The sequence below is a fragment of the Ambystoma mexicanum genome, chromosome 11 (genome assembly GCF_040938575.1).
Source record: "Ambystoma mexicanum isolate Mex_15411 chromosome 11, UKY_AmexF1_1, whole genome shotgun sequence".
NCBI lineage: Eukaryota > Metazoa > Chordata > Amphibia > Caudata > Ambystomatidae > Ambystoma > Ambystoma mexicanum.
Window position 1 is genome coordinate 1,314,729,510 of NC_090934.1, and position 22,778 is coordinate 1,314,752,287.

The window sequence follows — 22,778 nt, forward strand, 5'->3', positions numbered from 1 at the left end:
TTGTATTGGGTAGAAAACCCCCCACATTACTCTCTTTTTGCCATACAAACTGTATTTCTTCATTTCCTCGAAACTGCCTACTTCTGCTCTTTTTCCACAAAAAAGTTATTTTAACATCAACAGGAGTTGGTGTCTCTCTGTTTCCTATCTGCAACCACATGGCATCTTTCCGTTAATTATTTGTAATGATTACTTCATGGTTTTATAACTTTTTAAAACCTTTATTTTGAAATCTTTTCTGTTTTGAAACGTTTTTTCAAACTTTATTCTTTCAAACTTTGTCTTGGACGGCTTTAGTGACTGCAGCGTGAGAACAGTCAGTGGTGCAGCCGATCGCGGTTTGAGGGCTCGACTGCCTCAAAAATGTCATTAAAAGATGGATGCTGGCTGATGCTTGTTGTGGAATTCCTCATAACATCTTTGCATTGCTTGTGTCATACTTTGGAGCGGACTGCCCAAAGCTAAAGAGAGTGTTTGCAGGCAGTGGTCTTGTCCTTTGTTCAGAGACTCTCTGGCACTTCCCACTTAGGAACCTTGCTGGCCGATCCTAGCAGGGCATGATGTGTGCTGGCTGGGTACTGGTTCTGGAGCTGCTGGACGGGTCCTCTGAGTCTGCTATCTCCCTCTCTTCCTTGTGAGATGTTTAGGGGAGGGATCTTGCTTCCCTCTTGAAAATCCTGGCCTTCCTTCACTGGCGGAAGCTGTAAGGCAGACTGTACCTTCAATCAGGGTCCAAATGAGTCCTTGTTCTTACTCCTTTTGAAGTCGTCGAATAATCTGCTAAGTGAGGGGCTGAGCCCTCGTTTAAAGCCAAATGGGCCCAAGTGATTGCTGCAGGCTAAGCCTACCTTAAGGAACCAATCCTGGGTCCCCACAACAATCTTCTGTTATGCATGAGGTGATAACCAGAGTGCTTTGCAACAGGAAAGGTAAAGGATGACTACATGTACTACTAAGTCCCACCCATCTTCCTGTCTGTTGTAGAACAAAGTGTCTCTCTGGTTAATTGAGTTCTCTGTGGCTCCAGATCAAAGCGCAGGTCTCCCTTGAAGTTTGTGGCCAGAACAGACTTTCTGTCTCCATCAATTCACATACTTCTTCCTTCTGAAAGGGGGTCTGCCTGCAGGGGTTGCCTACTGTAAACAGTTGTCCCAGACATGCCATTCACTGCCCTTCATACAGAGGGGTGGGAGCTAGCTTCAAGTTGACACATTGCATATCAAAGAGGTGTTAGGGTTTCCTGTCCTCTTTTGTCAGTTCTGCGATCAGGCCTATCGCAGACCTGTTTCAATTAACTCTCATCAGTATGCGCTGCCACCAACAGAACTTAGACAAGAGAGAGGGTGGCTCCATGGAGCCTTTGATGTTTTAATTAGGCTGGCCATGGCCGGAAAAAGGTTTTGCCTTCCCCCTTCCTGAGATGCTGTCATGATGCCTACCCCCGGGCATCAGGACCAAGCCCATCAGCTCTGGGAGCAGGCATCCAGATATTTATTAAAACCCCAACATCCCCGGCTGGGGGCTGTTTGGGTTCAGTCCTGGCGCCTTAGGCGCCAGGCTCATCATGGAAATCAGTCCTGATGCCATAGGCGCCAGGCTCATAGACTTTGCTTACCATGCTGCTAGTGAGTTCAGGCCAACGTGAGGCCTGGATGGGACTATTTTTCTACAGGGACTATTTTTTACGCGTGGTTCTAGGGAACTTCTTACCTGGAACTACTTTGGAGGCTATTTAAACCACGCCCGAACAACAGCACACGCTTCGCGTTATTCTGCATCCAGCAGCATAACGCTCACCGTGCCTTCAGTCTGCATCCAGTCTTCTGCCACGCCTGCCTCAAATCTGGAGCTCCTAAAACCAAGAGGAAAGAAAAGGACAAGATTAGAAAACGAACTATTTCGAATTCCTCACCTGATTTCGGATCCGTCTCGCCTCCGGACCTGGAAAGAACATCATTTCTGTACGCGTCGCATCTCCAGCTGCAGCGCCGCGCCATACTCACTAGTCCTTGCAGCATCTTTTGATTCGGTGCTGCCTCCATCATTTCTTTGCCGAACTCCGGCACCTGAGGGACAAAAGAAAACAACAAGGTGAGCCGAGAAAACCAACAAATAAAACACTTATCATCATAGACTTACCTGATTACCACCGGAGGCATTATTCTATAACTCTCCACATCTTCATGTGCCGCACCTGCAAAGGGAGAGAAAACAACACGTTAAACACCAGCAACATTTACCGGACGGCGTCGGGTAATACAGACTCTTACCTGAGCGCCATCAACTGCCACGAGGGGTATCTTCTCACGATCTTAGTTGCAAGACAAGGAAAGAAAGGGGGAACAAGAGTGAATCATCGGACATATTGAACTCTATGAACTTGATACTTACCGAACCTTGCCAGGAACCTTAGAGTCAATACTCTCTGGAACTCTTCCACGCCTTCAAACCAGTGAAGTAACTGGCATCAACGCGCCCCTGCAATCCACGCAGGATGGAGAGCTCATCATTTAAAAACATAAGGTGAGGTTCCTAAAAGGGGATATCGCAGGTGACAAGAAGGGAGAACGAGAACAGTGGGAGGGGGCTATCACTCATTTCCACGGGTGGCTAAATCCCTTTCTCCCTTTCTATGGATCAAGCAGACGAGATTAGGCGGGCCAGTCCAGACAGCCATCTCGGCAATACGCATCACGTTGGTGGAGACCGCAGCTGTCCGGGTCCATTCGACACCCCTGTGGGAACCAGGTGAGCGTAACAGATGCTTTGATGTACATGTGGCTGTCACATTCAAGCTAAATGTGACAGGGAGGACTGCGCATGTAGGTTGTGTTCCCCCAGAGTACACATGACTATGTGTTTGTTGAGCAGTGAGCAAAGGAAAATGTGTGCGGTTTAGCCCTCCACATTTTCTGAGGTTGATCTTCCATCATTCATTTTCATTATAAATCTTCAACAAAAGCACAGGCAAGCACACACTCACTATGCAGATGGTCAAATTCCTCACAGAACCAATTAGGATTTGCCAGTGGAAGAAACTGGTAGGGGTGCAGAGAGGTGACCATACACAGTCAGGGTGGTAAGTCAGAGGTGGGTAGTTCTGTTTGATGGTAATTACCGATTGAAGTGGGAGCTCTATTTTTAGATGGTTACTTTACGTTTTCAGATAGTGTTGCAACACCACATCTGTGATTGCTCTCTGCCGCTCCATGAGGTTGGCCATACAACCGTCCTTTGTGGCTTTCCAATAAAGGTGTATGTCATCACCTACTGGTCATATCAACACATTCTGGAAAAAGAAAGCAACTACCATCTTAGTGCTCTGAAGAACAACAGGACTAACACTTCATAAACTATTGTAGCAAAGCTATCCAAAGTCACCAACTTGTTTACTAATGTGCTCTAAAATACAGAGCCACCACTGCATTGGCTGATACATCCAGCAAAGAGGAACCATCACTTCCACTAATAACACCTTCAGAAATACAGAGCCACCACTGCATTGGCTAACACACCCAGAAATGAAGAACCATCCCCTCCTCCGTGGACACACTCGGAAATACAGAGCCACCACTGCATTGGCTAACACACCCAGAAATGAAGAACCATCCCCTCCTCCGTGGACACACTCGGAAATACAGAGCCACCACTGCATAGGTTAATACATCCAGAAATGAGGAACCATCACCTCCTCCAATAACACACCCATAAATACGGAGCCACCACTGCATTGGCTAATACACCCAGAAAGGAGAAGAACAATCACCTCCTCCACTAACACACTCAGAAATACAGAGCCTTGACTGCATTGGCTAATGCGTGTAGAAATGACGAACCATCACCTCCTCCACTAACACATTCAGGAATACAGAGCCACCACATCATTAACTAATACGCCCAGAAATGAGGAACCATCACCTCCTCTACTAACACACTCAGAAATACTGAGCCGCCACTGCATTGGCTAATACCCCTAGAAATTAAGAAACGTCATCTCCTGGATGAACACACTCGGAATTACACAACCACCACTGCATTGACTAATACACCCAGAAATTAGGAAATATCACCTCCTCTACTAACACACTCAGAAATACTGAGCCACTCTGCATTGGCTGATATACCCAGGAATCAAGGACCATCACCCCCTCCACTAACAATCTCAGAAATACAGAGCTACCACTACATTGACTAATACATCCAGAAATCAGGGACTATCACCTCCTCCACTAACACACTCAGAAATACAGAGCCACCACTGCATTGGCTAATACACCCAGAAATTAGGAAATATAACCCCCTCTACTAACACACTCAGAAATACTGAACCACCACTGCATTGGCTGATACACACAGGAATCAAGAACCATCACCCCCTCCACTAACAATCTCAGAAATACAGAGCCACCACTGCATTGACTAATACACCCAGAAATCAGGGACTATCACCTCCTCCACTAACACACTCAGACATTCAGAGCCACCACTGCATTGGCTAATACACCCAGCAATCAGGGACTATCACCTCCTCCACTAACACACTCATAAATACAGAGCCACCACTGCATTGGCTAATGCACCCAGAAATAAAGAACAATCACCTTCTCTACTAACACACTCAGAAACGCAGAGCCATTACTGCACAGCTAATACACCCAGAAATGAAGAGCCACCACCTCCTCCACTAACACACTCAGAAAAACAATGCCACCATCTAATTGAAGAATGTACCACAGAAACACAGAGCCTCAACCCCTTTCCCATATGCACCTCAGAACTAGAAAGCTTCCACAGCTTTCACTAATGAAACTCGGGTTTACCGCACCACTACCTATTTTTGCATTCACCACAGGAGCACACAACACACCATTTATGAATTCACCTCAGAAAGGCAAAGCGTTCACCCCATTCACCAGGGCACCGTAAACAGACAAATCCACCGCCCCACTAACTGATATATCTTGGAAATGTAAATATTACACCAATCAATGAGGCACGAAGTAGGCTAAAAAGATAGGACCCCGTTACCCCTTCACGACAGAAACCCAGGGCTATTACTCTCATTCACCAATGCACCTCAGAAACACTGTTGAACATCCATTTGACAACAAATCCCAGATATCGAGAGACATCTGCGTGTTAGATAATGCATTGCACCCATTCACACATGTATGTGTTCGAAGATGTTTCTCAGAAATACATTGGGTAACTCACTCTAAGTATTGCAATTCAATAAGTTACACCCAAAACCGAGAGGTGCTGACAGGCTCTGACTGGCCTAAAGGGCTAACAAAAGTACTGACCTCACAGACTGCGCTCTACCATCTTGTCATATTTGTACATTTGACCATTCAAGTGATTCATGGTATGTTATCTACTCAAAAGGATAATGGAAAATAAAGGGCTTGAGTCAAGGTAAGTATCTATACACTTCTGTATTATTTTTCATACAGATTGACACTATACTTTTTCTGTATTATCATTCATACAGGTTGACAATGTATATTCCAGAGGGATTTTAAAATAAGATTCAACATTCAATGTGAAAAATATATAGAACACAACAACACGCCAATAATGAGCACAGCGACACGCCAACACGTTTTTCGACCCAAACAAAGGTCGTCCTCAGGGCGTATAACCAAGTGATATTTGAGCAAATTATATCACAAACATTAGTCATTAGCTTTGTTTAGAATAGTTTGAGATTTCTTGTTCCTAGAGTGGAGAGTGGGGAAACAGAAAACCGGAGAGGGGGATGGGAAAAACAAACAAAGACAAAAACCGGAAAGAAATTGTTAGATGGGTCTCATTTTTTTCCCTTTAGGTACTCAAACTATGATTTTTTCAACATAGCATGCCCAAATTTGCACTTTGGTTTAAACATAACATGATTGGTAACTCATTTTATAAACGTTGGAATCATACATATTCAGTTCCAGTAATTTGGTTTGTCACTAGGAGTACAGCAGGTTTTTGTTCAAGTAGAGAGGTAAGTCAGATTATAATTACCCATAGGAACGGTTGGTTGGAGTATATCTTGTTATAGCACGAAGTACTAGGCAGTTCTTTAGGCTCAAGGTTGTCTGTTTATTTAATTGCGGCTGAAATTGAAAGAAGCCCACATTTTACACCTATTTTGCAGAGTGTTTAAATTGGTGGTTCATTAAAATTAACAATCGGAGGTTGCATAATTATGGGCTTTTCCTGATCGATATTTCGCCATTGGATAGATAATGTCCGCTTCACTAGTGCAGCGGTGTTTAAGGCAGGTTTCCCTCTTATGTTAGTGGCCGTGATCTGCAAAAGTAGGTATAAAGCCAGGAAAAGTACTAATCATTTCCTGTTTGAAGATGACAACGGACACTCCTAGAAGGCTAGGATTATATGCGAAACGAAAGTATCTACTGTACACTTAACGGCAAATATCCAAGAGTAGCGCGCACAATGGCAAGCGCTGTCAGGCAGTGAGGCTGCATCGGCATTCAATGTTCGTAGCCAGGCAAAGAGTGCAAGTTACCGGTCAGGTGACTCAGCACGTGACCTTTGCTGCTAGGCAACCAAGTTGTTATCCGGAAAAGTATTTCTCAGCACCAAAAAGAAGGGTGTATAGTTTTATCGTGATTCTAATGTTATAAATGTGTTGTGATCCATGTGTCTTCTAAAGCAGTACATCTGTAAGTTTGAGCATTTATTTTAAACATTTTAAACATTTTAAAAATCCTTTGTGCAGAGCTTCGTGCCGACTTTGTTTATAGAGTTTCGTGAGTGGGTGTGTGCGTTCTAATTATCAAGGCGAGTATGTTCAAATTAATTTAGGAAGTTATTAGTACACTCCTTCTTAGGCGCATGCAGTCTGTGCAATGCCTAAGGTCGGCAGAGACCTTCTCACTGTAAACACAAGGCTGCTGTCTCGTGTGACAAACATATCACTCCCAATTATTTTCACATTGACATGATATTTAAAGCGCAACTGTTCACCACATTTAAACCATAAGGGTGTGTATTTGTCCAACTGTTACTCTTCCATGTTTATCATTGGGAAGCAATTGGAAGTAAAATAGAGTGTCTTATTAAACAAAACATGTCAATCAAAGTTATTATGCTTGGACTACATTGGCTGCTGTAGATTTGGGTGAACATCCTAAACACTCAATGCGTATTCCTGAGACAGCCATATCACATTTTATTAGCTTGTTTCCATATTTCAACATACAGGAAGTTGTGCTTGGTGTTCATAGGAAGACGTTAAGCTCATGCTCCTGATTTAAACCAAGAGAAAGACAGCGTAATTTGCATATTAGTCTAGCTTCCTGTTGTCGCTCTCTGTCACCACCTCTCAGATGTGGTTTTATATGTTGGAGTCCAATGAATTTAATGTCTTTGGCGTTATCCAGCTGGTGATGCTTTTGCCAGTGGGAGGCTAGTGGTAGTCGGATATCTTGGCTGCTAAGTTACTCAAGTGTTCACGAATTCGGAAACGTACTTCCCGGATTGTACTACCAATGTACATGTTCTTACACACACACTGAATGCCGTAAATGACATATTTCGATCGACAATTAATAAAATCTCGAATTGTGATTTAAAGGCCACCATGGCAGAAAAACACCTTAGTCGGTGATAATACATACTGGCAGAAGTTACATGAGCCACATTTGTGAAAACCAACAGGCCGACTAGTTGCAGTGAGCCAATTATCCTGTCTGATTGGTTCAGGTTTGAGAAAGGAGGGACTCAAAAGATTCTTGAAGGTAGTAGCTTTCGTAAATATAATATTAGGTCGCTCCAAAAGGTAAGTAGGCAGGTCTGGGTCTAGCAGTAGCATGTGCCAGTGCTTTTGTAGTATATAATACAAGAATTCACTGTTTTGCGAGTATTTGGTAACAAAGCTGATGTTCGTGGGGTAAGTGGTTTGATCTGATTTAGCCTGTTGTGGGCCTCTTTTTTTGGTCAATGAGGGCCACTTTTTTGGCTAATTTGGGCCAGTTTGATGAGTTAATTCACACGGTGATGAGTAGTTTTGACCAGTGTTGCTGAATAAATAGTCTTTAAAATGCATAGTTTGCATCACCCTTTATCAGCCCCCCTCACCTACCCTTAGATACTACTCAAACAGCATGACATAGGAATGACTAGTTCATTGGTGCCCGAGACAATTTTATGGCCTAGTCCGACTCTGGGTGCAGCCTTTTCCACTAACATTTGACTTGCCTCATTTGGACATTTCCAAGTCTTCCAGCTATCCCTGAGTATTAGTAGCAGCAGAAGGGCACCACTAGGGCATCCCCTTAATATTGAGCATAGAAGTCGCAATGGATTTGGGGCACTGGATAGGCACAGGAATTCTTCTGGAAGGACAGGAGAGCCAGAGACCTTCTGTGAAGACACAGGAAGGAGACTGTCCCTCTTTTGCAGGCACAGAAGAGGGCTACTCCCTTTTTAAGAGTGACAGTAGAGTGGCAAATGGCAGGGAGGAGATGTCTCAGACAGGCAGTCATTCAAGAGGGACCCTCCTTCTTTAGCAAAAGTAGTTATTGGCGATAATAGATGGATAGGGCGGCTTTTTGGGCGGATGCTGTCTTTTAAAGAGTGACTGTAAAACCGGGACAGACCCGCATTAGAAGACAGGGGGCCAGAGAGACCCCACATGGAAAGGTAGCCCTTTTAGGGCAAAGAGTAGCAGATGACCCCTACCTAGGGGATAAAGGAGACCATAGACGTTGTCACACTCTCTTCCGGGCGGAGTGTGGATGAAGATTCACTTATTTGAATAAAGAGTCAAGTGCTACTTCCTTCTTAAAAAGGACAGTAGACGCAGACTTTGTTCTGACATTAGTAGTAAATGGAGATTCCGAGTAGCCATGGAGGGACACTCTATACTTAGAAGACACTGGGGGTCATTCCGAGTTTGGAGGTAGACATGGTGCTATTAGCAGCATGGCTGCCTCCAAACCCGGGTCCGGTGTCACTGAATGGGGACTTACCGGGACATTCCGACCTATGCGGACCCAGTAAGTCCCCATTCAGAACACCAATCGCCATTCCCATTTGAGCCCCCATAGGGCTCAATGGGAACAGGGAAAGAGCTAATAACGGGCCCGCAAATTGCAGGCCTTTATTAGCTCCAAGGTCCCTTAACGGGTCCTGCTAAGAACAGCTGGTCAGACCAACCATTCATGGTGGAACCCGCCAAGGGACCTCGGAATAGGGCGGTAGTGGGTTAACGGCACCGGCATCCTTACGGGTGCCGTTAAACCCCTACCGCCCAACTTGGAATGACCCCACTATCCCATACTGCATAGATCTGCACAGATTTAGCTTAGCAGATGATTTCGACTACAACACCCATCAGTCCTAGCCAGCACAGTGAATGCTAAGCGATCATGGGAGTCGCAGTTCCAAACTCTTGGAGAGTCAAAGGTTGGAGATCCCTTTCATGCCAAGAACAACAGAAGATGATCAGGCCATGTTTAGGAGGACAGCGCAGGGACAGAACCGCACTAAGAAAGAAAAGAAAGAAACCGGGGCCACTGATTTCCATTTGCCAAGCCGCGAGGAACCCACCATGCTTTAAACGGTTGGATCCTTATTAAGGAGAACTTTGCATGGGACTAATCAGGGACTGTTTTGATCTCACAAGAGAGAGTTGAAATATGTTTTAAAACTCTAAAGGTTGTCATGATTATTCCTTGTATTCGTAGCTTTGTGACGTGTGCTCTGCTGAGCAGTGTTAACATCTGTATTCTGCAGGCGGATAGCAGCTCAGGCTTATCAAAGAGGAGTTTATAAAAAGCCCAGCATTGCCGCCCAGTCAATCCATCATTCAGGCGTTCTTGCGTTGGCAGGTTTTAGCTGCGGCCAACAGCTGGCCGCCAGGGCTCTAGAAAGGTGCGCTCAGAAGGAACACAATTACAGTACGCTCAAAAGCCCAAAAGATCACAGACGCACACAGTCTGTTTTTTACACCAGTGTGTGTGACATTTCCAAAAGGCCACGTCAGCTCGATGCTAGTCCTCTCCGGGTTACAGGGCCCGGAGGAAATGCTGGGGGGGCAGGGCCTCCGCCTTTGCCTTCCCCGTCCAGGCTATGCAGGAAAGCAGGGGAAATAAAGCATCCTCCAGGCAGGGATGAACTGCAGCCCGAGGGCCTAATACCCGGAACCTTTAGCGCGGCGCAAAGACACTTTACGCTAAAAGTTCCACGAATTCGGCCTTCAGTGGGACATACGCTGGTCAGCTTTACAATTGCGCGTCATCACCTTTGCTTTGTATTCCGCGACACACCGTTAGAAATGCGTGTGTCGTGGAGTGATCAGGACTGTTTCTAGGCATTATAGCGCCGATGGCGAAACACTACAATGCATACTCGAACCCCATACTGCACACCCTGCACGAGCATTATGAAATCATTAAAATATGAACTGAAACTGGTTTCATTACTTGCAATTAAAGTACCTAAAAGTAATAAGTAGGCGCAGAAAAACGACAGCAATAAAAGAGCGTTCCCTTTCATTCTCCTCATGCTCACGAATGTGTTCATAGCCTAAAAAATGTCTCCCTCCTAGATTTTGCGCCCCCGAAGGCATGGATTGCTACTAATGAATTCATTTTTCCAATCCCGTTGCCTGCAATTGGAAGTGTCACGGAAACAGGGGCCAGCTGCCCTTTCAATGGCAGGCAAAGGGATTGGAAAAATGGATGTGGCTAAGCTACAATGTACCTCTCATGTTGGTTCCCTAAATCTGTGTGTACGTGCATATATGCCACCATTATCCATTCCATTCGGAAAATGCCGGTCCAGTCCTGGTTTTAACTTTGCATTCTGGGACTTGTAGTCCTGGATTTATAATGGGGCACCCCACACTACAAGTCCCAGAATGCAAGGTGACACCAGGCCTGGACTAGCATCTCTGAATAGAATGGATAATGTTGGCATGTAGCGTAGAAAACTCAAGGCATGGTTCTTCACTTCCAGTGTGTAACCCTCGTTGCTGCAATGCAGTATAGTCACTATACAATATGCCTCTGTAAATACATCTACTCTACTGCATCCGTAAACTAACTCTTTGATTAAGATTGCACATGTACATATCACTGATTATTATACTTACAGATCCTATGCATCTGTAAATTATCATATGCCTCTAAATATGTTCAATATAATATATGCCAAACGTATATTTTCTATTGTTGACTGTACCATAGTACCTGTTTCCCAGCACCCAGATACCCACGGGTTTGGCGCGCTCTATAAATGTTAAATAAATAAAAATAAAAGGGCACATGCAAAAGAAGTGCTGGATCCCTCGTCTCTCCCATGCACCCCTGTAGGCACCTGGCCCCCACTGTGGTGGCACAGAGACCAGGGAGACTGGCAGCTCAGGTGGAGTGGGCTAGGAAGCAGGGTTTCTATGCCCCTCTCTGGCCAGCTCAGCAAATGAAGGCAATACTCTCTGGGCATTTGCATGGCTAATTCTGGGAATGCCAGGGTGACACTACCAATGGTGTCAGCACCCAGACACGTGCTGCTAATCTCTGTCAGGTGTGTGAAACTGAGCATGTGATGGCAATAGCTAGCAATTTATGTGAGCAGCTTAGCATGTGATGGCTGTATATTGCTGTATGGCGGTAACAGCTGGCAAATGAGGCGGGGACTTGGGCATATGTAACCAATACCTGCCATTGAGTGGCTCTTAATGAGCACCTGGGCATATGTTTACAAATCCTGACATATGAGGCGATGACACAGGTGTGAGGTGCCTGCTGTACGGTGTGAGTATTGAGAAGATGTTGGCAACAGCTGGCTCATAAATGACCACCTGAACGTATTACAGCAGGTAAATGGTGTGACTACCTGGTCATATGACGGAAATCGTTGCCAAATGGTGGTCACATGATGCAAATGCCAGGCAATGTTTTCAGAACCTTGCCATTGGAATGCAATGCTTGTATACGATCAATGGTGGAAATGGAAAAAAAAATGGTGGGGGATCCCACAAGGGCCGGGGCGGGTGGTGGAGTTTGTGGGGCAGTGCCCGAGGAGGCAGGGTTTGGTGGGGGGGGGGTTTGCTGACAGTTGATCTCCGATCAAAGGAAATGTCCAAAATAATAGTTTAAAACGGCACAAATTTCTTTCATGCTGCTTCTTTTCCAAACTATATATCATTTCCACTTTGGTGATGAGTTACTTCACTATGCAGACAGTATTTTTGAAAGTTGTTGCTGAGTAAATATTATTGAAAATGCACAATATGCGTCCCATTTTATATTAAAAAAAATCCCCCCTGGGTACTATTCAACAGGATCAGAAAGGAATGAATTGCCATTTACAACAATGGGGCACATTTTCATTGGTGCCTGAGACAATTGTATGGCCCAGTCCGACCCTGCTCAGTACATCTATGCAGAGGATGATCGGCATGTGTACACGGGAGAAAACCGTACCAGCCATCTGCGCACCTAAACTACCAACAGCAATGTCAGTCTGCACTGCAATCTGAGCTCATGCAGAGGAGGACTGTGAAAGAATTATTAAGAAGCGCAAGGTCTCTAGCTAATGGTGAAAGAGCAGATCATATGTGGGGAAATCCTGGTTTAAACCCGAGGGTTTATCCTGCAACCTCATTCTTAAAACCTGCTGATTTCTGTTCACCATAAGCAACGTTTTCTTTTACTCGACCACACCCGGCACAGCTCCCGCAGCTCCCCTATGAAAGCAGTTGGGTGGCTGCATCGTGTGGGATAGTTTCAATCTTAATAGGGGTATTTATTTATTCATGCAGTGTTTGTCGGATACCTGTATATTTATTCATTTATACAATGTTTGTCGGATAGAGGTATCCGACAAACATTGCATTAATAAATAAATAATCTGGGTCCATGTACCTGACAAACATTGCATAAATAAATGAATAAACTGGCCGTGGCTGAGGATTGTAACTTCCTCTGGTGACCCCTTGCAGAGGGTCACCAGAGGAAGTTACAGTTTGCTTTTCCTGCAGCTGTGGCCTGTATCAAAGTGAGTCAGAGAGTGTTCAGTCTTATGTTAAAGACGACACACACACACCTGCAGACAGCCAAAGCTGCCTACAGTGCACGCCAAGTACCTGCACCACACTGCACCTGCCCTCTCATCAGAATGCAGACACAAAAACATTATCCATCATTAGCAGTTTTGTGCGTTACATTCTAATTGGAGGGGCTGGTCACGGTGGCAATGTGCTGCACCGACCCCCCCAACTCAATACTGTCGCGGGCGCTTTCTTTTTTTTCCCCAAAACGCAGCGCATGGGCTTGGGGTGACTGACTCTGGCTGGATCCCGAGATCTGGCTGCCATCTGGTGCCGAATCTCAGATCCGCCGAGAACCGGCCCAATCGCCAGCGCTGCATATGATAGCAAAATCTGTCATGTGATATTAATAGCCAGCCTATCCTGCCATGAACACCTGGAAAAAGGATGCACGAGGACCTCTATCCACGTTGCGCGTGTGTGTGTTACTCAGGGTCCTCCGACTCTACAATAGACAAGCTGTTAACTTTGATAATACTTATTTAGTTTCGCAAAGCACAGCTCAACTCATCTATCGCCTGCACCTCGTCTCTCTGCCCACTCCTCCCCTCTCCTGCCCATTACTCCCCTCACCTGCCCACTCCTCCATTAGCTCCCACGGAATCCCCTGCCTGTATTTTGGGAACAGAGAATGTGATTCACTTGACAAAAAAAATGAACTCTTGTCTTTGCCAATGCTTGCTTAAGTTGCATTTGCAGGTTTGACCCGTGCAGAAGACGCACAGAATGCCCCAGGCCCTGGGCCGTCCGAAGTACGACCCGATGGAGGGCCTGGGGGGTTAGGCGCAGGGTGGGGGCGCGACGGCGCAAAGAGGAAAGGGGAGGGGCAGCCAGTTGGCGCCACTGCCCCAGCGTTGCTAGGGCAACAGCCCCCAACACCGAGAAAGGTATGAGGGAAAACCAGTAGGGTGACCGGGGAGGGCCAGGCCCCCATGGAATAACAATGGCCAAGCGTCTTGGGAACTGGAAAAGGGAGAAGGAAACGTTTTTCTTGCTGCCAAACTTGCATTAGCAGTGAGGAGCGTCTGTCTCTAACATGTGGCGTGGAGGAGGCGTCGAACGGAGACCGCGGCAAACAGGAAGACCACACCGTGCCACGGAGCATAAAGGAGCACGGCCAGCGGGAGGAAGAAGCACCAGCAAAGCAGGTTTCATCGGGAGAAAGGAGCGCCGTGTTCATGAAGCCCAGCCAGATGACCGTTGGATGGTAGCGAGCCACGGACGGGGGCAGGAGCCCGTAGAGCCCAGCGGGAGGAGCGCTGCGTCCGAAACAACAGCCGGGGGCAAGAACAGCTGAAGGTGCGCGGTGACGGGAGCTCAGGTCAGACGAAGAGCCCAGCGGGTGAACCACAGCATGGTTGTAGAAGCAGAGAGGTAGGAACGGTGCCCAGGAGTAGCCACGGGGCACTTCGTGATGAAGCTACAAAGTATAGTTGGGAGCAGAAGGAGGGGCCGGCCCGGCAGCCTGAACAGCGTGCATTTACGTATACACGCCGGGAAGCAGAGTCACAAAGGAGGCAGGGGCGGGGCCGGGCCACAGAGATAGTCCACAGTTAAAGGGGCAGCACTGTAAATGTGTTAAGGCCGCGAAGGAGCGAAAAAATATGCCAGTAGCCTTCTTAGCGCAGTGTCCAGCGTGTCAGTCTTATAATCTGAAGGTCGTGAGTTCGATCCTCTCTGAGGGCATTTCTTCAGGCCTTTTCAACCGTTACGTCAGTTGGTTGTTGCCCAGCTCTATATTACGTTTACTGTTTCAAATGGATGGGTTAGCTCAGGTGGCTAGTGCAGATGCTGCTGAACTCTAACCAGTGGCAGATTCCTCTTCTTAAAGAGAGCATACATGAGTTTAGCAATAGTCACGCCGGTTTCGTCAGCATCGCACGTGCAGTGACAAAACGGGCTGTAGCAAAACACACTAGTGTTGTGATAATCATTGCCAGTATATTATTTATGTGGTTTTACAAATTATGGTCTTCCTCCTCAACACCGTCAAATTAATATGGCGGGAATACAAGTTGTGCTACTTGGTGGTTTGAGGTTTACTTATTATAGCTAAGACACAATCTGTATGTTGAGGGGAAGGACATAAGTATAAGAATGGCAGCTTACAAGAACAGCGAGGATAAGTAACAGTAACAAAATAAGCATTGAGAATAGAATCATGGTAGAATAATAAAGTTAACACTATTGCGGCAGAGATTACTATCAGGTTATTACGTTTACACTGTAGAAATGTAACACCATGTATTGTTGAAGTGCTCTGAAGCGGGGAGGGCGCCAGAAAGCATGTTAAAGACCACATATTCTTATGGACAGCCAGGCAGGAAGCTAAGGGTGCAGCCCAACCACCTACAGATTTCAGTGACAGATCCTACTACTTTTTACAGTGGCAGGTAATTTATGTGGCTCTAAAGACAGGCTCCTGGGCAAGACATGCAACAAGTAATTAGTCTGTCTATACATGGGACTGGTAGGTTATTATTGCTGGTACAACGAAGGAGATGTCAGCCAGGGTTTGGTTGCACCATGGATAGCGGGGCGCCACAAGGGAGATTTTTGGTGGGACGTCCAGCGGGGTGAACGGGGGATCCCACCGGGACCATCCGCGTGGTAAGGCTGATTGGCACATTGCATCAAGGGGTGCCACTCCGCACGCAGTGAGGCAGCTAATGTTTGGTGTATGGCAAGCGGTCGACATTTTTTCTGAAAGCCTACCTATACATAGGAGCGGTTTGTCCTTCATACAAGATAAGTTTGATAAAACACAACATCGGAACCGAGGACGTGCAGGGTTATGTTTTCCTGAAGGGGTATGTCATGAAGTAAGCACAAATTACTAATTACTCTCAAGGAAGAGGGCAATGAGGCGATGGTGTACAGTACGCTGTGCGAATCAGCACTCTCTTGCAGGTGGCATTCCGAGGCTTGACACCCATGGGGTTTCCATCGGTATTGTGGACAGACAGAGGGGTCGGGTACACCAGAAGCCCACAGGGAAGTGCAAGGGGAGGTAGCACTTTCACTAATAGGTGCGTTTACATGACAAGAGAGTCGTCAATACTTCCTTAGACGTGCAGGTAACCGCAAAAGAAAGGCAGGGAACAAGAAATCAAGGGAGAGCACGCCGGTGCCAAGCAGGAGATGGGATACAGCAGCGGAATTTGACAAACCAGGAGATCCACAAACTCAAAAATAAGAGGCAAAAAGCACAAGAAAAACAAGAAGGAAGAGAACTGACAGGAAATAAACTAGGCAAGGTGAAACGAAAATGGCTGAGGTAAGAGCAAAGAGGGCAAAGGAATGCAGCGATTGGGTCAATGTGGCCGAAAAAAAAGTTTGGGGCCCAAGTGGTACTGGGCATCCTGCGGAAGGAGGAGAGGGCAAAGGAAATGTCGCCTTTGCTGAGTGAGGATTCCAGCGGCAGCGAATCAGAGACAATAGGAGAGGGGGCACTACCACCAGGACAGAAGAAGGGGAGAGATGGACCATAAGCACAAAGGCAGGAAAGGGGGAATTCCAGAAGTGTTCAATAAGAACGGTTATATGGCACTCGCCTATCAACCATGAGGGAAGGATGGCTCCGGGACGATAGTAGGCAACTGTACGGCAAAGGACGCCCACACCAGGGAAGGCATGGGTTCTACGAACAAGCACTGGAGGAAAGGAAAAGTTAGCCATGAGGCTGACTGGAAAGGGCAGAAATGGCCAAGTATATGGCAGGAGTTAGCATGGTCAAAAAGCATTCCCGTTATGGGCTTGGGAGGTTACACTATTCAACAAGGAGGCGGCACTATGGCCAGACACCAAAGAGGGAAAAACGCCCACACCAAGAAAGACATGGGTTCCACGAATAAGCACCGGAGGAAAGAAAAGGTTAGCCATAAGGATGACTGGAAAAGGCAGAAATGGCCACGGGTATGGCAGGAAAATAAAGCCCACACCGGAAAAGGCATGGGTTCCACTTAAGGCACTGGAGGAGAAGGAAAGGTTAGCAATGAGGCTACCCGGAAAAAATAGGTCAAACCAAAGGAACCAGTGCGAGTCAAAGAAGGCATAGCCAGGAACGCCCTGACTTACAAAACGGTGGGGCAGGGTCAGGGAGCTGAGGCCTGACACAAAAAGGAAATAACACCCACACAAGAAAAGTCATGGGTTCCACTGTAGGAAAAGGGATGGTTAGCGACAAGGCTATCTGGAAAAATAAGTAAAACCGAAGGAACCAGTGCCAGTCAAAGAAAACCTGGACAGGAACGCCCTAAAACTTACAAAACGGGTAAGCAATGCGTAAAACATTTACAGAAGGTATGGTTTGAGACAGGAATAAGAAATGCGGAGAAGGTGACGGCAACAAAAATGGGTGAATCCTTGGAAGGTGTTTTTGCTAAAGGGAAAAAGTAAAGTTGGGAGGAAGCACATCTAGACGCAGCTGCACACACCACAAAAATAGCAGGGGTAACAGACCCAGCAAACAGCCCGCTAATAAAGTATGAGATGATGGGTTGGGATAGGGTGAAGGGGGAGAAACCCGAGAGTAGGAGACCCCTGAATTTGGGAAAACTGGTGTTAATGCTGAAAATGCTACAGGTCACATGTAGCAGCAATTAAGACACTGCTCGCTTTAGGGCAGCACTCCCATGGGCATTTAAAAAGCGATTTGATAGCCTATTATGGGGCTTTCAGAATAAGGGAGCTAGTGCCCAGAATACTGCAGCAGGGGTGCACCTGACATGACGGGGTGTGGCTGCCCAATAAAGGATGGTTTCTTTTTTCTCAGACAATAATTTCAGTGGATTTGAGTAGCAGGGAAGTAGTTAGGGGTACTTTTGGGAGGAACCTGAGTGGCTGGGGCAACGCCCACTCAGGTTTGGCGGCACGTGTCCAGGAACAGATGCCTGAGGGTAACCGAGACTGGCCAATGAGAAGGCTAGCATCTCCAATCCTGGACACGGTGTGCCCAAAAGCACACACACATGTTGTTATCATGATTCTTGTTTGTGTATTTTCTGTAGAAAATAAATGCCTACGGCCAATCATTTTTTCCACAACAAAACTGTCTGTAAGTCATTCCACAGTATAGGAGTTAGGAGCCAAGAGCAAGGAGAAGCCCACTACACAGCCTATGCCCCAGGCCCTGGGCCGTGTGAAGTACGACTCGATGGAGGGCCTGGGGCATTAGGCGCAGGGTGGGGGCGCGATGGCGTAAAGAGGCAAGGGGAGGGGCAGCCAGTTGGCGCCACTGTCCCAGCATTGCTAGGGCAACAGCCCCCAACACCGAGAAAAGTGTGAGGGAAAACCAGTAAGGGAGCCGGGGAGGGCCCGGCCCCCATGGAATAACAATGGCCAAAAGGCGTATAAGTACGGCCCAAAAACAGAGGGAAGAAAAAAACAGGCAAGACGCTCACCTCGTTCGGGCAAGCGTCTTGGGACCTGGAAAAGGGAGAAGGAAACGTTTTGCCACCCAACCCACCCTACAAAACTTCGGAAGAGGAGGAGCTGGAACGCCAAGTACTTTCTTCGGTACACGGCAGAAGCAAGTCGTTGGTGGCACGTGTCCAGGAACAGATGCCCGAGGGTAACCGAGACTGGCCAAGGAGAAGGCTGGCATCTCTAACCCTGGACACGGTGTGCCCAAAAGCACACACACATGTTGTTATCATGATTCTTGTTTGTGTATTTTCTGTAGAAAATAAATGCCTACGGCCAATCATTTTTTCCACAACAAAACTGTCTGTAAGTCATTCCATAGTATAGGAGTTAGGAACCAAGAGCAAGGAGAAGCCCACACTACACAGCCTAGCCCATCTGCTGATCTGTGGCCGCTTTCCTTCTGTTCGAGCATAGTCTGGCCGATGCTGTAAATAGCAGGCTTAGGCGGCTGTAAGCTTTCTAAAGATCATTACTGCCTGCAGCTACTTTGTCGAAGTCAGACGGCTCTCCGGCGGTGAGAGATGCATACCATGGTATACACATATCATATGCATGGGCGAGGAACATGTGAACGAGGCGGCGTGCACCGAGCTGCTCACCTCCGAGAGGTGGCAAGCTGAGGACTCTCCCGAATCACAATCCTACAGGCCGAGATGCAGTTCAGGTGGAATTAACGCTGTTGCTATTGGCAATTTGTTGAGATTACGAGCTTGGCCGAAAGATATCACTGAAGGTTTAGGGATTACCCTAAATACTCTCTTTCCAACAGTCACGGGATTTCAACCACTTGATTTCAAGAGGCAAAGGATATCGGGCCGCCATGAATGCATGCGTTTATCTACGCAGCGCAGGCCTTGCCAGGGCAGCACAGGATGGAACGCAGAGTTAGAATACGTGCACGGACGTTTGTGAACTAGTACACTCAGCGGTTATACATGGGCTAAAGTAAGCACCTACCGTACTTGTGAGGATACTATGGGCCTCATTACAAGTGAGGCAGAACGGGTTAATGGGACCCGCTAAAGGAGGCGGACCCGTTAAACTCGTTCCGCCTCATTACAAGCTCCCCTCACGGGACCCGGTAAGTAACGCCTAGTCAAACCAGGCGTGCTTCCCGGGACCCGCAAGGGGATGAGGGAGCAAACAACGGATGGCTCGTAATCGGCCCGTTGTTTGCTCCCTTCCCCATTCCCATTCAGCCCTATGGGGGCTGAAATGGGAATGGGGAAGGTCCGGGCCCGGGTTCCTGGAGGGAAGAATTACCGGGCCCTCCGAACTCGGAATGGCCCGGTAATTCCCCATTCTGGGAACCCGGACCCGATTTTGGCGGCATGATACATGTAATTATATTTTAAAAAACAATAGTTTGCAGCTTCAAATGGGTTGCCGAAAAATGGTTTAAGCAGTTTAATAAAAATGCATCGAAACACGTTTTTGTTTTGTGCTCTTTAAAATAAGTAACAACGTGCAGATTATTGCTGTCATGGTTAAACTCCAGCAGTGCCCAAAATAGACCGGCTGTAAAGTGTCATAGAAAACTATTTTACAAGGAAAGAGTTTGAAAATCTTGTCACATCTTTAATGATGTGCTGCAGTGACAGTTGGAATTCTGCTCTGTGCTTGCTCAAGCAGCAAGCCTTGTGTCATCACATACGAGGCGTAATGACGGATTGCAAAGCAGTAGTGATGTCATTTTCTTATTACAGGCCAGTAGTGATCTCTCAACGTGCCTGTGATGAGGACATTATTCACAGGCTTTTATGTGCCATCGCACAGCTGAAAAGTATCTATTGTGGATGGTCCTTGGCCGCTTCCTTAAGTAGGAGCATGCCAGTCTTACATTGCATGTGCCTCCCCAAGCCTCTATAAGTACCTCGCCTCCATGAAAGCCATGAAAAAGGCAATACCAGAAGTAAACTCTTGGAGTAAAAGTGCACAACTCTAAAATGTACGCCAAACGCATCTTCCCTCATTATTCGGAGCTAATAACATGTTTGTAGTGTAAAAGTGTAAAAACTAAAATGCAAACTTGGCCAGACAACTATATATGGCAATAAAAAAAAGTACTTGCCCCCAATATCAAACTCTAATTAAAACATGTTTCCTTCATTCAAATAAATGACAGAAAAATTCCAGGTTGAACTTTCAATGGGAGTTATAGTTTTTAATATTCTTGATTGGGGCTCACTAACTCTTTTGACATATTATTCGGGCCAGCAGAAGTACAGGAGGGGGATGAAGGTTTCTAGGCGCTATGCCCCACACTTACGCCATAACTTGGTTCAGAGGTGTTTCAGTCCTAAAGTTTCACCAGGGCAAAGTATATAGTATTCCTCCTTAGCCTTACTTTGGTAACGAGTGCCGAGAGCCAACCATACTCTCCGGGGATTCTCAATCCGCAATGGAAGATTCCATACATCAACAATACGGTAAATAGTCAAATAAAAGTCATGTCCAATCAAGGTTCTGTGGACGGGATAGGGAGGTTTAATTGCTGGAGATTTGGTCGAAGCCAAATCCATCGAATTATTTGGCCGCAAATATATGTGGGGGGTGGGAAGGGTTATAATTAAGGTGAGGAACCAAGGGAGTGTTGTGGGGGTCCATCTCCCACCCCGCATATATTTGTGGCCAAATGGCTTAAAAGAAAAAATTACTGAGATGGATCTGTATTTGACCAAATCTCCTCGATGAAATCCCAAAGAACCCTGTAGACATAGTAATGAAAAACATAATCACTCGTCCTGCAACGTAAAGAGACACAGAATGTACAGGCAGAATAGATATACTTGCAGGCAGGCCGAATAACTACTGGAAATTGTCCAGCAGAAGGGAAAACCTCTGCAAAATATCTAAAACCACAAAGTCTAAGAATTGTCTTTTGATTAGGTAAGGACGTGGCAACTCAGCCAGTCTTTAGGGCCCAACATAAGGGAAGGGGTTCTGGGTGCCTAGAAATGACACCTACTCCGCAAATTCTCTACCTTACGCTCCTGTAGACGGCATGACCGCATCACACTAGTCTTCTCGGTGCTTTCAGTGGGGTTTAGCTGCAGTTCACAGGCTTTAAGATGGCTTGCAGCACTGTGCTACTGCTGCGTGTATAAGCAATGGGCATCATAATGGCTCGACATCGCTCAGGTACTGGGATGAAGTCTTCGAGTCAGGGCTGCTCAGCAGTCACGATGTGCAGCATCATTATAGAGAAGTTCATTCCAGATGTGTCCCAGTTGGCGAGTGGTTAAAAGATGCTCGATTGCAGAGGGATGGCTTCGAACCGGGCAAAGTCAACTGTCTCTCTTGGGTTTTATGGTGCGAGAGGCTCATAACTGGCCCAAAGTCCCTTTCGTTGACTGCTAAGCAGCATCACCTGCCAGAGGTAATGGTCGCTGAGCTTCAGGGTGCTGCAGATCTCCTCCAGAGAACCCCAGAGAGCTGACACTCTCTTCTGCGACTTTCCCCTCATGCTGCGGTGCACAGAGCCACCTCCAAACAATCTGCCTGTGGGCACCTAGGTGTCTAGTTTGATAGGTCCTCAGCTGCAGGCAAGTTCCATCTTCTTCCAGCTAGTACCCCTTATATTTCCTGGGGATGATAAGGGAAGGGTCTTTCTCCCTCCTTCACCTCGCGCACATTTAAAGGGACTTAGAACTGTCAATAGTTTAAACAGGTGATTAACAACAAATGGGGGTCGGGGGGGGGGTCTCCCGCTTCCAGTATAGCTTAATATTAGCATGCATTGTTGGCTTCCAGGACTTCTGCTAGGATCCAGTGGGGTCTTCTAGGCAGATAGTTTCCTTGCTCATTTAGAGTACTTCAAACTTTGAATTTCTCCCAGTGGAGTGATTGCAGGGCCTAACCACGATGGAAGCTTTCAAGATGGTGGAAACATGTTGCCTGTGCCAGAGCTCCCATTCTGCCTCAGTGCTGCCAACATCAGCCGTCCCTGAGAACCAAGGACTTAAAAAAATGTAAAAAACGAAATGTACCTTTTGTTGCGCGGCCCGGTGCTGCACATAGCTGCTCTTTGGGAAGTCCATTGGCCATGTTAATGACGTCACAGTCATCAACATGGAAAAGGGACTTCCCTGGTAGCAGCATTGCCGGAGCTGAACCTCACCACAAAGGTAAGTTTCTTCCTTTAAAAAAAAAAAATAATAAGAAAACACTGTTCACAGCCATTTAGGGAAACTACACAGGTGCTTATGGCGATATTAACCTCGGCGATGGGCCGACTCTATCAGTAACGGCACTGCCGCCCTGGTTAAGGGACCCTCAC

General features: G+C 46.7%; 1 protein-coding gene and 1 non-coding gene across 4 annotated transcripts in view; both read left to right on the forward strand.

Annotated features, from left to right (window-relative positions):
- The window catches only part of TNFAIP8L3 (TNF alpha induced protein 8 like 3), a 361,911-nt gene that overhangs the window by 65,378 nt on the left and 273,755 nt on the right, over positions 1 to 22,778 (forward strand). The gene's annotated exons all lie outside the window — the stretch shown is intronic.
- Positions 14,686 to 14,758, forward strand: TRNAI-UAU (transfer RNA isoleucine (anticodon UAU)). The gene has a single exon. It is a non-coding gene; the product is annotated as a tRNA-Ile (tRNA).